The following is a 13,207-nucleotide window of genomic DNA, read 5'->3' as shown; positions in this document are numbered from 1 at the left end:
AAGCTCTGTGAAGTGAAAGGATGGAAATTCATGATGTCTGAAGTCCCTTCCAGCTCCAACATTCTAGGAACATATGTGTTTGAGAGAACTTTGGATGATAAAAAGAGGCACTGAAGTTTCCAAACAATTTATGACTAATAACTAAAGATTTCCCTTTAAATAATAAAATATGTTTTTTAAAACTAAAATAAAAATTGAAGGCATGGATCAGGAAACTTGCACAAGCTTCTTAGATAGCCTCATCCACCAGAGGGCAGACAGCAGAAGCAAGAAGAACTATAGTCCTGAAGCCTGTGGAACAAAATCCACATTCACAGCAAGATAGACAAGATGAAAAGGCAGAGGGCTATGTACCAGATGAAGGAACAAGATAAAACCCCAGAAAAACAACTAAATGAAGTGGAGATAGGCAACCTTCCAGAAAAAGAATTCAGAATAATGATAGTGAAGTTCATCCAGGACCTCGGAAAAAGAATGGAGGAAAAGATCGAGAAGATGCAAGAAATGTTTAACAAAGACCTAGAAGAATTAAAGAACAAACAGAGATGAACACTACAATAACTGAATTGAAAAATACACTAGAAGGAATCAATAGCAGAATAACTGAGGCAGAAGAACGGATAAGTGACCTGGAAGACAGAATGGTGGAATGCACTGCTGCAGAACAGAATAAAGAAAAAGAATGAAAAGAAATGAAGACAGCCTAAGAGACCTCTGGGACAACATTAAACGCAACAACATTCGCATTATAGGGGTCCCAGAAGGAGAAGAGAGAGAGAAAGGACCCCAAAAAATACTTGAAGAGATTATAGTTGAAAACTTCCCTAACATGGGAAAGGAAATAGCCACCCAAGTCCAGGAAGCACAGAGAGTCCCATACAGGATAAACCCAAGGAGAAACACACTGAGACACACAGTAATCAAATTGGCAAAATTTAAAGACAAAGAAAAATTATTGAAAGCAGCAAGGGAAAAATGACAAATAACATAAAAGGGAACTCCCATAAGGTTAACAGCTGATTTCTCAGCAGAAACTCTACAAGCCAGAAGGGAGTGGCATGATATACTTAAAGTGATGAAAGTGAAGAACATACAACCAAGACTACCCTACCCGGCAAGGATCTCATTCAGATTCAATGGAGAAATTAAAAGCTTTACAGACAAGCAAAAGCTAAGAGAATTCAGCACCAGCAAACCAGCTCTATAACAAATGTTAAAGGAACTTCTCTAAGTGGGAAACACAAGAGAAGAAAAGGACCTACAAAAACAAACGCAAAACAATTAAGAAAACGATAATAAGAACATACATATCAGTAATTACCTTAAACGTGAATGGATTAAATGCTCCAACCAAAAGACACAGGCTTCCTGAATGGATACAAATACAAGACTCATATATATGCTGTCTACAAGAGACCCACTTCAGACCAAGGGACACATACAGACTGGAAGTGAGGGAATGGAAAAAGATATTCCATGCAAATGGAAATCAAAAGAAAGCTGGAGTAGCAATACTCATATCAGATAAAATAGACTTTAAAATAAAGAATGTTACAAGAGAGAAGGAAGGACACTACATAATGATCAAGGGATCAATCCAAGAATACATAACAATTATAAATATATATGCACCCAACACAGGAGCACCTCAATACATAAGGCAACTGCTAACAGCTATAAAAGAGGAAATCGACAGTAACACAATAATAGTGGGGGACTTTAACACCTCACGTACACCAATGGACAGATCATCCAAACAGAAAATTAATAAGGAAACACAAGCTATAAATGGCACAATAGACCAGATAGATTTAATTGATATTTATAGGATATTCCATCCAAAAACAGCAGATTACACGTTCTTCTCAAGTGTGCACGGAACATTCTCCAGGATAGATCACATCTTGGGCCACAAATCAAGCCTCAGTAAATTTAAGAAAATTGAAATCATATCAAGCATCTTTCCTGACCACAACGCTATGAGATTAGAAATGAATTACAGGAAAAAGCAAGTAAAAAATACAAACACATGGAGGCTAAACAATACACTACTAAATAACCAAGAGACCACTGAAGAAATCAAAGAGGAAATCAAAAATTACCTAGAGACAAATGACAATGAAAACATGGCAATCCAAAACCTATGGGATGCAGCAAAAGCAGTTCTAAGAGGGAACTTTATAGCTATACAAGCCTACCTCAAGAAACAAGAAAAAGCTCAAATAAAAAATCTAATGTTACACCTAAAGGAACTAGAGAAAGAAGAACAAACAAAACCCACAGTTAGTAGAAGGAGAGAAATAATAAAGATCAGAGCAGAAATAAATGAAATATAAACAGAAAACAATAGCAAAGATAATAAAACTAAAAACTGGTTCTTTGAAAGATAAACAAAATTGATAAACCATTAGCCAGACTCATCAAGAAAAAGAGGGAGAGGACTCAAATCAACAAAATTAGAAATGAAAAAGGAGAAGTTACAACAGACATCACAGAAATACAAAGCATCCTAAGAGACTACTACAAGCAACTCTATGCCAATAAAATGGACAACCTGGAAGAAATGGACAAATTCTTAGAAAGGTATAACCTTCCAAGACTGAACCAGGAAGAAACAGAATATATGAACAGACCAATCACATGCACTGAAATTGAAACTGTGATTAAAAGTCTTCCAACAGAAAAAAAAAGAAAAAGAAAAAAAAAAAAAAGTCTTCCAACAAACAAAAGTCCAGGACCAGGTGGCTTCACAGGTGAATTCTATCAAACATTTAGAGAAGAGCTACCACCCATCCTTCTCAAACTCTTCCAAACAATTGCAGAGGAAGGCACACTCCCAAACTCACTGTATGAGGCCACCATCACCCTGATACCAAACCCAGACAAAGAGGTCACAAAAAAAGAAAATTACAGACCAATATCACTGATGAATATAGATGCAAAAATCCTCAACAAAATACTGGCAAACAGAATCCAACAACACATTAAAAGGATCATACACCATGATCAAGTGGGATTTATCCCAGGGATGCAAGGATTCTTCAATATACGCAAATCAATCAATGTGATACACCATATTAACAAATTGAAGAAGAAAAACCATATGATCATCTCAATAGATGCAGAAAAAGCTTTTGACAAAATTCAACACCCATTTATGATAAAAACTCTCCAGAAAGTGGGCATAGAGGGAACCTACCTCCACATAATAAAGGCCATATATGACAAACCCACAGCAAACATCATTCTCAATGGTGAAAAACTGAAAGCATTTCCTCTAAGATCAGGAACAAGACAAGGATGTCCACTCTCACCACTATTATTCAACATAGAAGAAGTAAAATTGTCACTATTTGCAGATGGCATGATACTATACATAGAGAATCCTAAAGATGCCAGCAGAAAACTACTAGAGCTAATCAATGAATTTGGTAAAGTTGCAGGATACAAAATTAATGCACAGAAATTTCTTGCATTCCTATACACTAATGATGAAAAATCTGAAAGAGAAATTAAGGAAACACTCCCATTTACCATTGCAACACAAAGAATAAAATACCTAGGAATAAACCTACCTAGGGAGACAAGAGATCTGTATGCAGGAAACTATAGAACACTGATGAAAGAAATTAAAGATGATACCAACAGATGGAGAGATACACCATGTTCTTGGATTGGAAGAATCAATACTGTGAAAATGACTATACTACCCAAAGCAATCTACAGATTCAATGCAATCCCTATCAAATTACCAATGGCATTTTTTACAGAACTAGAACAAAAAAATCTTAAAATTTTTATGGAGACACAAAAGACCCCGAATAGCCAAAGCAGCCTTGAGGGAAAAAACAGAGCTGAAGGAATCAGACTCCCTGACTTCAGACTATACTACAAAGCTACAGTAATCAAGACAATATGGTACTGGAACAAAAACAGAAACATAGATCAATGGAACAAGGTAGAAAGCCCAGAGATAAACCCACGCACCTATGGTCAACTAATCTATGACAAAGGAGGCAATGATATACAATGGAGAAAAGACAGTCTCTTCAATAAGTGGTGCTGGGAAAACTGGACAGCTACATGTAAAAGAATGAAATTAGAACACTCCCTAACACCATACACAAAAATAAACTCAAAATGGATTCAAGACCTAAATGTAAGACCAGACACTATAAAACTCTTAGAGGAAAACATAGGAAGAACACTCTTTGACATAAATCACAGCAAGATCTTTTTTGATCCACATCCTAGAGTAATGGAAATAAAAACAAAAATAAATAAATGGGACCTAATGAAACTTCAATGTTTTTGCACAGCAAACGAAACCATAAACAAGACGAAAAGACAACCCACAGAATGGGAGAAAATATTTGCTAATGAATCAACGGACAAAGGATTAATCTCCAAAATATATAAACAGCTCCTGCAGCTCAATATTAAAGAAACAAACAACCCAATCCAAAAATGGGCAGAAGACTTAAATAGACATTTCTCCAAAGAAGACATACAGATGGCCAAGAAGCACATGAAAAGCTGTTCAACATCACTAATTATTAGAGAAATGCAAATCAAAACTACAATGAGGTATCACCTCACACCTGTTAGAATGGGCATCATCAGAAAATCTACAAACAACAAATGCTGGAGAGGGTGTGGACAAAAGGGAACCCTCTTGCACGGTTGGTGGGAATGTAAATTGATACAACCACTATGGAGAACAGTATGGAGGTTCCTTAAAAAACTAAAAATAGAATTACCATATGATCCAGCAATCCCACTACTGAGCATATACCCAGAGAAAACCGTAATTCAAAAAGACACATGCACCCCAATGTTCACTGCAGCACTATGTACAATAGCCAGGTCATGGAAGCAACCTAAATGCCCATCGACAGACGAATGGATAAAGAAATTGTGGTACATATATTCAATGGAATATTACTCAGCCATAAAAAGGAATGAAATTGGGTCATTTGTAGAGACGTGGATGGATCTAGAGACTGTCATACAGAGTGAAGTAAGTCAGAAAGAGAAAAACAAATATCATATATTAATGCATATATGTGGAACCTAGAAAAATGGTACAGATGAACCGGTTTGCAGAGTAGAAACTGAGACACAGATGTAGAGAACAAACGTATGGACACCAAGGGGGGAAGCGGCAGGGGGGTGAGGGTGGTGGAGTGATGAATTGGGCGATTGGAATTGACATGTATACACTGATGTGTATAAAATGGATAACTAATAAGAACCTGCTGTACAAAAAATAAATAAAATAAAATTCAAAAATTCAAAAAAAATATCAAAACATAGCAGGTTAAAAAAAAAAGAAATTGAATGCATGCATTCATGCTTTTTCAGTCTGTTGGTTACAATTTAATCACCAGAATAAAGTTAAAATTCCTCAATACAGCTTTTTTTAGCTTGTCCGGCCTCATCTCTAAAGCTCCCTTCTTCCCATTATCTACCTACATTTAATCCTTCAAACACTCTCCCCTCTCCAGCCCCTTCTCCTGAATAAGTCTCTTCTATTCATCCTTTAGATCTCAGGCCACTTGTTACACTCTCTAAACACCATTTCACGAATCCCACCCCACCCTCTCAACACACACAGAGATGCCCCCAGGTTAGATACCCCTCTTAATAGACTCATATACCCAGTACTTCCCCATCACAACATTTACCACACTAATTTGTACCGACATATTTAATACTCCATTTTCTCACTAGATTGTAAGCCAGGACAACGTCTGTCTTGTTTGCCTGACACATAATAGATATCCTACAAATATTTAATGAATGAATAAATAAAGTTAATTATTTTAAGTCAGTAGATTCTGAGTGAAGACCTAGTAAAATTATACATGATATTGTATACCTATATTGTGCTGGGCAAGATGTTAGAAACTGTCCCTATAGGTTGACTCTTTATGGATTACTGACAGGAATGTATGTAACCTAAAAGTATTTGAAGAATGTTTTAAGACTGCCTGGCATCTTAAAAATAAAAATGTAAAAATGAGTTATGTCTTCCATATAACAGCCACTAGATGGCAATGAAAGCCAACTTGGAACACCTTTAAATGGGGAAAAAAATAATAGTAAAAATGTTTTCCTTGTTAAAATCTGGATAGATGATCTTATGTTTGGGATAGTTAAAGGACCTGTGGGCTACAGTTTCTGTGATTATGGGTTTAGCAGTTATAATTACCTTTCTGGTGTGGTATTAAAACCTAGGTTATCTGTGATAATAACATCACCTTACATTTTGTGCATTATCTCATTTGAACCTCCCATGACATTAGCAGGGAATATATTGTTTTCTCATTTTCCAATGGAAAAAAAAAAAACAACTGAGGTTCAAGAGGTATTAATCTAATAAGTAGCCATAAGAAACCAAACTACTGCCACAAACCTTATAAATACCTGTTCGCTGCTTAGGTTTACCACACATACAAAATCCCTTACTAAGGCAGACAGTCTGGGAGAATACAGTTCCCAAAATTAATTGCACCAATTTAGAATGGAGACATATGGCAGCATCTCCTTAGCAAAAGATCTTGTGGTTTTAGGTGACCCCAAGGTAGCCATCTGATGATGATGTCAAAATATTTACCTGGAACCTATTTACAGAAATACGGTCCTGGTGCCTAGAAAGGGGACAAGCTTCTGGCCTTCACATTGGTTAGACCCTTCCTAGGGTTATATGTTCCATTCTAGTTGCTGCATTTTTATAAAGGAATCAAGAAGCAACAGACTAGAATTAGTGTACAAGATATATTAGAGGGTGAAAGAGAAATTGGGACGTCCTGAAGAGGATGAGATCAAGGGAGATGGGATTAGCTATAGTGATGCTTAAGCTTGTTGGTTCTGCAGTCAGAAAGTGTGGGTATGACTTGGTATCCACACTAAAAAATAGAAAATAAATAATTCCAGGGACCTGGGTTGGTTTATTATGCATGTCAAATATGGAAGCCAACACGGGTTTGTAAAAGGGTCACTCCAGGATTCACATGCTAGAGAAGAAGCTCCTTGACTGCCTTAGTCTGAGCACATGGGGGAAGTCCTTTCTGGAGGCCCCTGAGTGGTGGTCATGACCTTGCTCAGTAACAAGATGAGGGGGATGGTAAATCTTCAGAGGCTTCCTCCAACCTCTTCCTCCACCTCTTGCATGAGCAGACATGAACTGGGCCCAGGGAGCCCTAAGGGTCAGCCAGAGAGCAGGCAATGCGGGAGTTTTTCTTCACCTGGGGGTGGCTTAGTGTCCCCTGCAGGCGACAGGCATTCTGCTGGCCCTTCACCCCTGTTGCCCGTGAATTTATGATGAATTTCACCTCCAAGAAGGTCATTCTTCACAATGAGGTCTCCATTATAGGAAGTGGATCGGTTGGCATGGCCCGTGCTATCACCATTTTTTAGAAGGCTTGAATGATGAACTTGCCTTTGTGGATGTTGATGCAGGCAAACTGAAGGGTGAGACACTAGATCTTGAACTTGGCAGTCCTTTTATGAAAATGCCAAATATTGTTTCGAGCAAAGATTATCTTGTCACTGCAATCTCCAATTTAGTGATTATCACAGCAGATGCACACCAGGAAAAAGGAGAAGTACACCTTAATTTAATCCATTGGAATGTGACTATCTTTAATGATTTCCCATATTATCCAATCCAGTCCTTGTGGCAAAATGATTATTGTTTCTAATGCACTGGCTATCTTATGTAGCTTGGAAGTTGAATGAATTTCCCAAACTGTGTTATTGGAAGTGGCTATAATCTGGACACTCCCCATTTCCCTTCCTTGATGGGCAGAAGCTTGATATCCACCCTGACAGCTGTCATGGGTGGATCCTTGGAGAGTGTGGAGACTCAAGTGCTCCTGTGTGGAGTTAACACTGCTGATTGCTTTGAAGAATCTGAACCCAGATTTAGGAACTGATAAAGATCATGTGCAGTGGAAAAATATCCGCAAAGAAGTGATAGCTAATGCCTGTGAAGCTATTGAAATGAAAGGCAATACAGGTGACACTTGAACAACACAGGTTTAAACTTTTTTTTTTTTAATTTTCTATGTCCTCTCTTCACCTACCATTCTTGACTCAAGCTATTGCAATTCATCTTCTATATTCACAACTCCAGTTAAACTGTTCTCATTAAGATCATTCGTGACTTTCTTAATGAATAAATCTAATGAATGTTTTTAGCCTCCAATTTTTTGTCTTCTCCCCTTAGAAGTAACTGACATTGTTGACTACACCCTCTTTAAAACAGTCACATTCTTTTTTTTTTTTTAATTTATTTTTGGCTGCGTTGGGTCTTCATTGCTGCATGCGGGCTTTCTCTAGTTGTGGCGAGCGGGAGCTACTCTTCATTGTGGTGAGCAGGCTTCTCATTGTGGTGGCTTCTCTTGTTGCAGAGCATGGACTCTAAGCACGTGGGTTTCAGTAGTTGTGGCACATGGACTCAGTAGTTGTGGCACATGGGCTCAGTAGTTGCAGCTCACGGGCTCTAGAGCACAGGCTCAGTAGTTGTGGTGCATGGGCTTAGTTGCTCCATGGCATGTGGGATCTTCCCGGACCAGGGCTCAAACCTGTGTCCCCAGCATTGGCAGGCGGATTCTTAACCACTGCGCCACCAGGGAAGCCCCCAGATTTAAACTTTGCCAGTCTACTTATATGCGGATTTTTTTCTACAGTAAATACTACGGTACTACATTATCTACACAGGATTGGTTGAATTCCTGGATACAAAACCATGGACGCGGAGGAACCACATACATGGAGGGCCCGACTGTTGGTTGTAGGTGGATTTTAAACTTCACAGAGTGCTAGGGCCCCTAACTCCTCCCTCACCCCATGTTGTTCAACGGTTAACTACTTCTTGGGCCACTGGCCTATCTGTAGCTGATTTAGCACAAGGTATTTTAACACAAAGTATTTTGAGACCCATCCAGTTTCTACCAATTGTGGACCTCTATGGAATAAATGAAGAAGTATTCCTCAGTGTTCCTTGTACCATGGGAGAGAATAGTATGTATTACAGAACTTATAAAAGTAAAGCTGAACCCTAACAAGGAGTCCCATTTGGAAAAAAAAAAAGTGCAGAAACACTTGGGAAATTCAGAAGGAGCTCAAGCTTTAAAGTTTTTTTAAAGCTACCATCCAGAAGTTATTGAAAAAGAAATAGTAGGTATGGGACTGTATATGTTAAACCTACAAATAAACTTGCAACCCTAAAAGCTGGAAACAGGAAAGTGGGTACAGTGACTCCCCCATTTATTTAGCCCTCCAGCTCTTTTATTTAGCAACCAGATGTCAGATGATACTTATTTTTTACAATCCTAAGTAATTGCATCAAAGGAGGTGTTTTCAGTACCTCTAATGCATCAGTACTTGTCTTCTATATATATATGTAGTTGCCATTTGGTTCAAAAGAATCTATGATGTAGGTGATTATTGTGTTATAGAAACTCTTATTCTAAGCTGGAAAAAAAGAAAAAAATCTAATTCCTTTAAATACATACTAATTATTTTGTTCTGGCTGGCTTATACCTATGTTCATTTATATACTACTTTAAAAGTTATAACTACCTCTACAAGATAAAAAATAAAAGTATTGACATATACACAAAGGAAAAAAAGTGGATCTGGATTCTGAAGCTGGACTTATAATTGTGAACTTGGGCAATTTACTTCTCTTTCTCAGTTTCCTCATCGACAAAATGATGACTGTGCCTACTTATAGGGCTGTTAGGGAAAAGAATCAAAATAATGCATGTATGTTTAGTGTCACATTTGGCACATGGAAGGATTTGATAAATGCTGGCTCCTTGTTGTTATGCTGTTAAAGCATTTGCAAGGCCTTTCTGTAGAAATGAATGCAGACTTATTTGTGTTGCCCCAGAAAATGTATCAGAACTCAAAGAGGCACTAGCTAAAAGCAAGAGTTTGTGAATCTAACAGGTTTGTTTTCAAATCCTGTTTCTACCACATAACACCTAAGTAATCTTGAACAAATCACTCAGTCTCATCGAGTCTCCATTTTCTCATGTTATGAAACATTTACTGCAGCTCTTCACTGTGCTAAGTAGGTGGGCAGAGTGATAGGGTGTCATTTCACTCCATTGTAGTTAGTCAGCAGGAGATCAGCTGACCACCCACAGGGCTTGGGAGAGAGCATCCCTGCAGAGGATATCCGATTGCGAGTATTTGTTTCTACTCTTGAAAATGTTGGAAATAAAATTGGTTCTCACATTCGAGTCGTCTTCATCTGGTGTGTCATAAACTGGTCCTCAAGTGGCCATTCATTCAAAACTATTTCCCTTGGAATAGCATTTGGCCTTTAAAGTTGACTAGATTCCTTTATTTCCCAAAGAGCAAACTGAAGGAAAAATGTTGGCTTTGGAACCAGAGAGATAGTTGAACCCTGCTTTACTGCTAACTGGCTCTGAGACCTTTGGACAATTACTTATCCTCCCTGAACTAAATCTTCTCGTCTACAAAATAGGGCGGACACCTACGTCAAAGAATTGTTACGGGGCTTAAATTGTGCTAGGGATAGAACACCCAGCATGCTGCCTGACACAGAGCGGGGTAGTAGGTGGTCCTGCCTTCTTTGCCATCAGCAGTCCTAGTGTTCACAGCTCTGTGAGCCAGCCTTGAACACTGGCCTGGTGATCGTCCCATCTCAGCCCAGTGACATCGCTCCGGCCAGGCGAAAGCTAACCTCTGGTCCATTTCCCACACTTCTGGTCCATGAACTCTCCCTCCTCACACTCTGTGTGTACCTAGGATTCTAGTGTCCTCATGCTCTTCCTGTCACCCCCTCAGTGAAAACCTACTGCTGTTTCTTGAAAGAAATCAGATGCAGCAGTTCACATTGAAGTTGAATGTCAGGAAAACGGCAAAGTGTTATTGCAACTATACTGAGATTTTAATAGTATAACAAGCTTAAAGCTAGAGCAATGACTCTCAAATCGTGGAATTAAAGGATTCCCAATATTCCCGAGGAAAGAATTTCAGAAACATAGTAGAGTCCTTCATAGCATGAGTACATTTTTACATTTCAAAGGTGTAGATCACAGCATAAGTCTGTGATCTCTCTGATAGCAAATCCAAATCTTATTTTTATTGATTCCAGTAGATGGCACAGCCTCTGGCAAGTTATAGACATTCAATAAATGTAGACTAGATGGTCTTAAGGCCATGTCAGATGTATAAATATATTTCCTAGCCCACACATTGCTACTAGACACAAGCGTAAACCATTTACAGAACACTTGGGAAGAGAGAGTTAGAAGAAACAGAAGTACTTTTCTTTGCTTTAGTTTTGATGACAGAGGATGTAAATTCCCTTTACTTGCTAGGGAGAATTTCTTAGAAGAAGAAGTATTTGAATTGGGCTTCCCAAGGCCAGGGTGACAGGATCACCTGTGGCTGTCGAGAAGACAGAGTATTCCCAGCCCAGCAGACAGCACAGACGGAAGTTCAAAAGTTACTAGTGCTGATGACAGCACTGGAAGCACTTGTCTGAGTAGCTGCTTTTGGAAACCTGTACCCCAGTGTACATTTTCCTATCTTCATTTTAGTTCCCTTTGAACATTTTAAACAATTCTTCTCCCACATATCCTCTCAACACTTCTCCTACGCACTCCCAATCCTCCGTCTCTCCCACATATGTAGCAAAAGGAAAAAAAAAAAAAAAAAAAGGGTAAAAAAAAAAAGGGTCTCTCTTTCTCTGTTATACTAATTTCCTCTAATCTTTGCTTAGTAATGTATCACAGTCAGAACAAGTTTCAGCTCATTAGCTGACAATCTTAATGTTGTTCTCTTAAAATAGTCAAAGATTTGCTCTTTTCCTTAACATCCAAAAATACATATGGATTTTAATGTCCCTTCTCCCAGTGCCTGAGGCTGAAATTTTCACAAACTCAAAATCTGAACCTTCTAAAAGTACTCTGGAGAAAAGAACCAAGCAGACTTATTCTACCATTTCTTCCTTAATCTAAAAAACAAATGACATGAATTTTACTCATTAAATATTTTTAACCAGGAAAGAACCCAATTTAAAAAATTTACATTCACATTAAAAAGTACAAAGTTAAAATGTGCTTTTAATGGTATCAGTAGTGCTATTAGGTTGAACCATACGAAATTGCCATTTTTGTAGGTCATGTCAAATATTGGCAATTTTGTATGGTTCAGACTAATGTGGATTCATATTTCTCTAGTACCCATAGAATCCTCACAGATGTCTTGGTCCTACAACTCTTGAGTAGAGGTTACAGTCATAGATGATATGATGTAAAGAGTCTTCAGAGGGTTCAGACCAAAAAAGCTACCTCTGTTGGTTTATTCTTTAAAAGGATGTTAAACAAAGCAGGTATATTTTCCAGCTTTCCATATTAAAAGTAAGTTGCACCATCCATTGAGTAGGTTTTTATATGTATCATCTTATTCAACCAATATGATTCTACAACTCTTTTGAAGTAGATATTCCTATCATCACTTTGTAGATGTGAAAATGGAGTCTCAGAGCAGGTCACTTGCCCAGGATGACACAGTGGTAAGGAACAGTGCCAAAATTCCAAACCTAAATCTGCGTGGACAAAACCCATACTCTTTCCCCTCTATTACACTGCCCCCATTGATATGGGAAGGAAGGAAGGGAGGAAGGGAGGGAGGGAGGGAGGGAGGGGGAGAAAGGAAAACAATTCCTCAAAATGAAATACCGGGACTTCCCTGGTGGTCCAGTGGTAAAGAATCGCCTTACAATGCAGGGGACACAGGTTCGATCCCTGGTCAGGGAGCTAAGATCCCACATGCCTGCCGCGGGGCAACTAAGTCTGCGTGCCACAACTACTGAGCTCGCGCACCTCAGCTAGAGCCCATGTGCCGCAAACTACAAAGCCCACACACTCTGGAGGCCACGCGCCACAACTACAGAGCCCACAGGCCCTGGAGCCCACATGCCACAACTAGAGAGAAGCCTGCGCACCGCAATGAAGAGCCCGTGCACCGCAACTAAGACCCAACGCAGCCAAAAATAAAAATAAAATAAATAAACGATAAAGACAATTTAAGAAAAACACTCATGGTTTAAAAACAAATGAAATACCAATTATTATCAGCACTTAATAGTATGGATACATGTTGAGTTCTTTGCATGAAAACTTTAACTTTAATATATATAATATAATTATATTTA

The 13,207-nt window shown here is 38.5% G+C and overlaps 1 protein-coding gene, 1 long non-coding RNA gene and 1 pseudogene across 20 annotated transcripts in view; 2 read left to right on the top strand and 1 right to left on the bottom strand.

The window, feature by feature from the left end:
- The window catches only part of DLG2 (discs large MAGUK scaffold protein 2), a 2,068,078-nt gene that overhangs the window by 1,715,752 nt on the left and 339,119 nt on the right, over window positions 1-13,207 (top strand). The window lies entirely within an intron of this gene.
- The window catches only part of LOC309606382, a 136,588-nt gene that overhangs the window by 107,921 nt on the left and 15,460 nt on the right, over window positions 1-13,207 (bottom strand). The gene's annotated exons all lie outside the window — the stretch shown is intronic.
- On the top strand, window positions 6,400-12,058 carry LOC309606368 (L-lactate dehydrogenase A-like 6B pseudogene; annotated as a pseudogene). Its single transcript has one exon. The product of its transcript is annotated as an L-lactate dehydrogenase A-like 6B pseudogene (transcript).

The sequence above is a fragment of the Balaenoptera borealis genome, assembly GCF_965194805.1.
Source record: "Balaenoptera borealis genome assembly, chromosome: 11".
NCBI lineage: Eukaryota > Metazoa > Chordata > Mammalia > Artiodactyla > Balaenopteridae > Balaenoptera > Balaenoptera borealis.
Note: the sequence above shows the minus strand (reverse complement) of the source record. Positions and strands in the feature narration are given on the sequence as shown.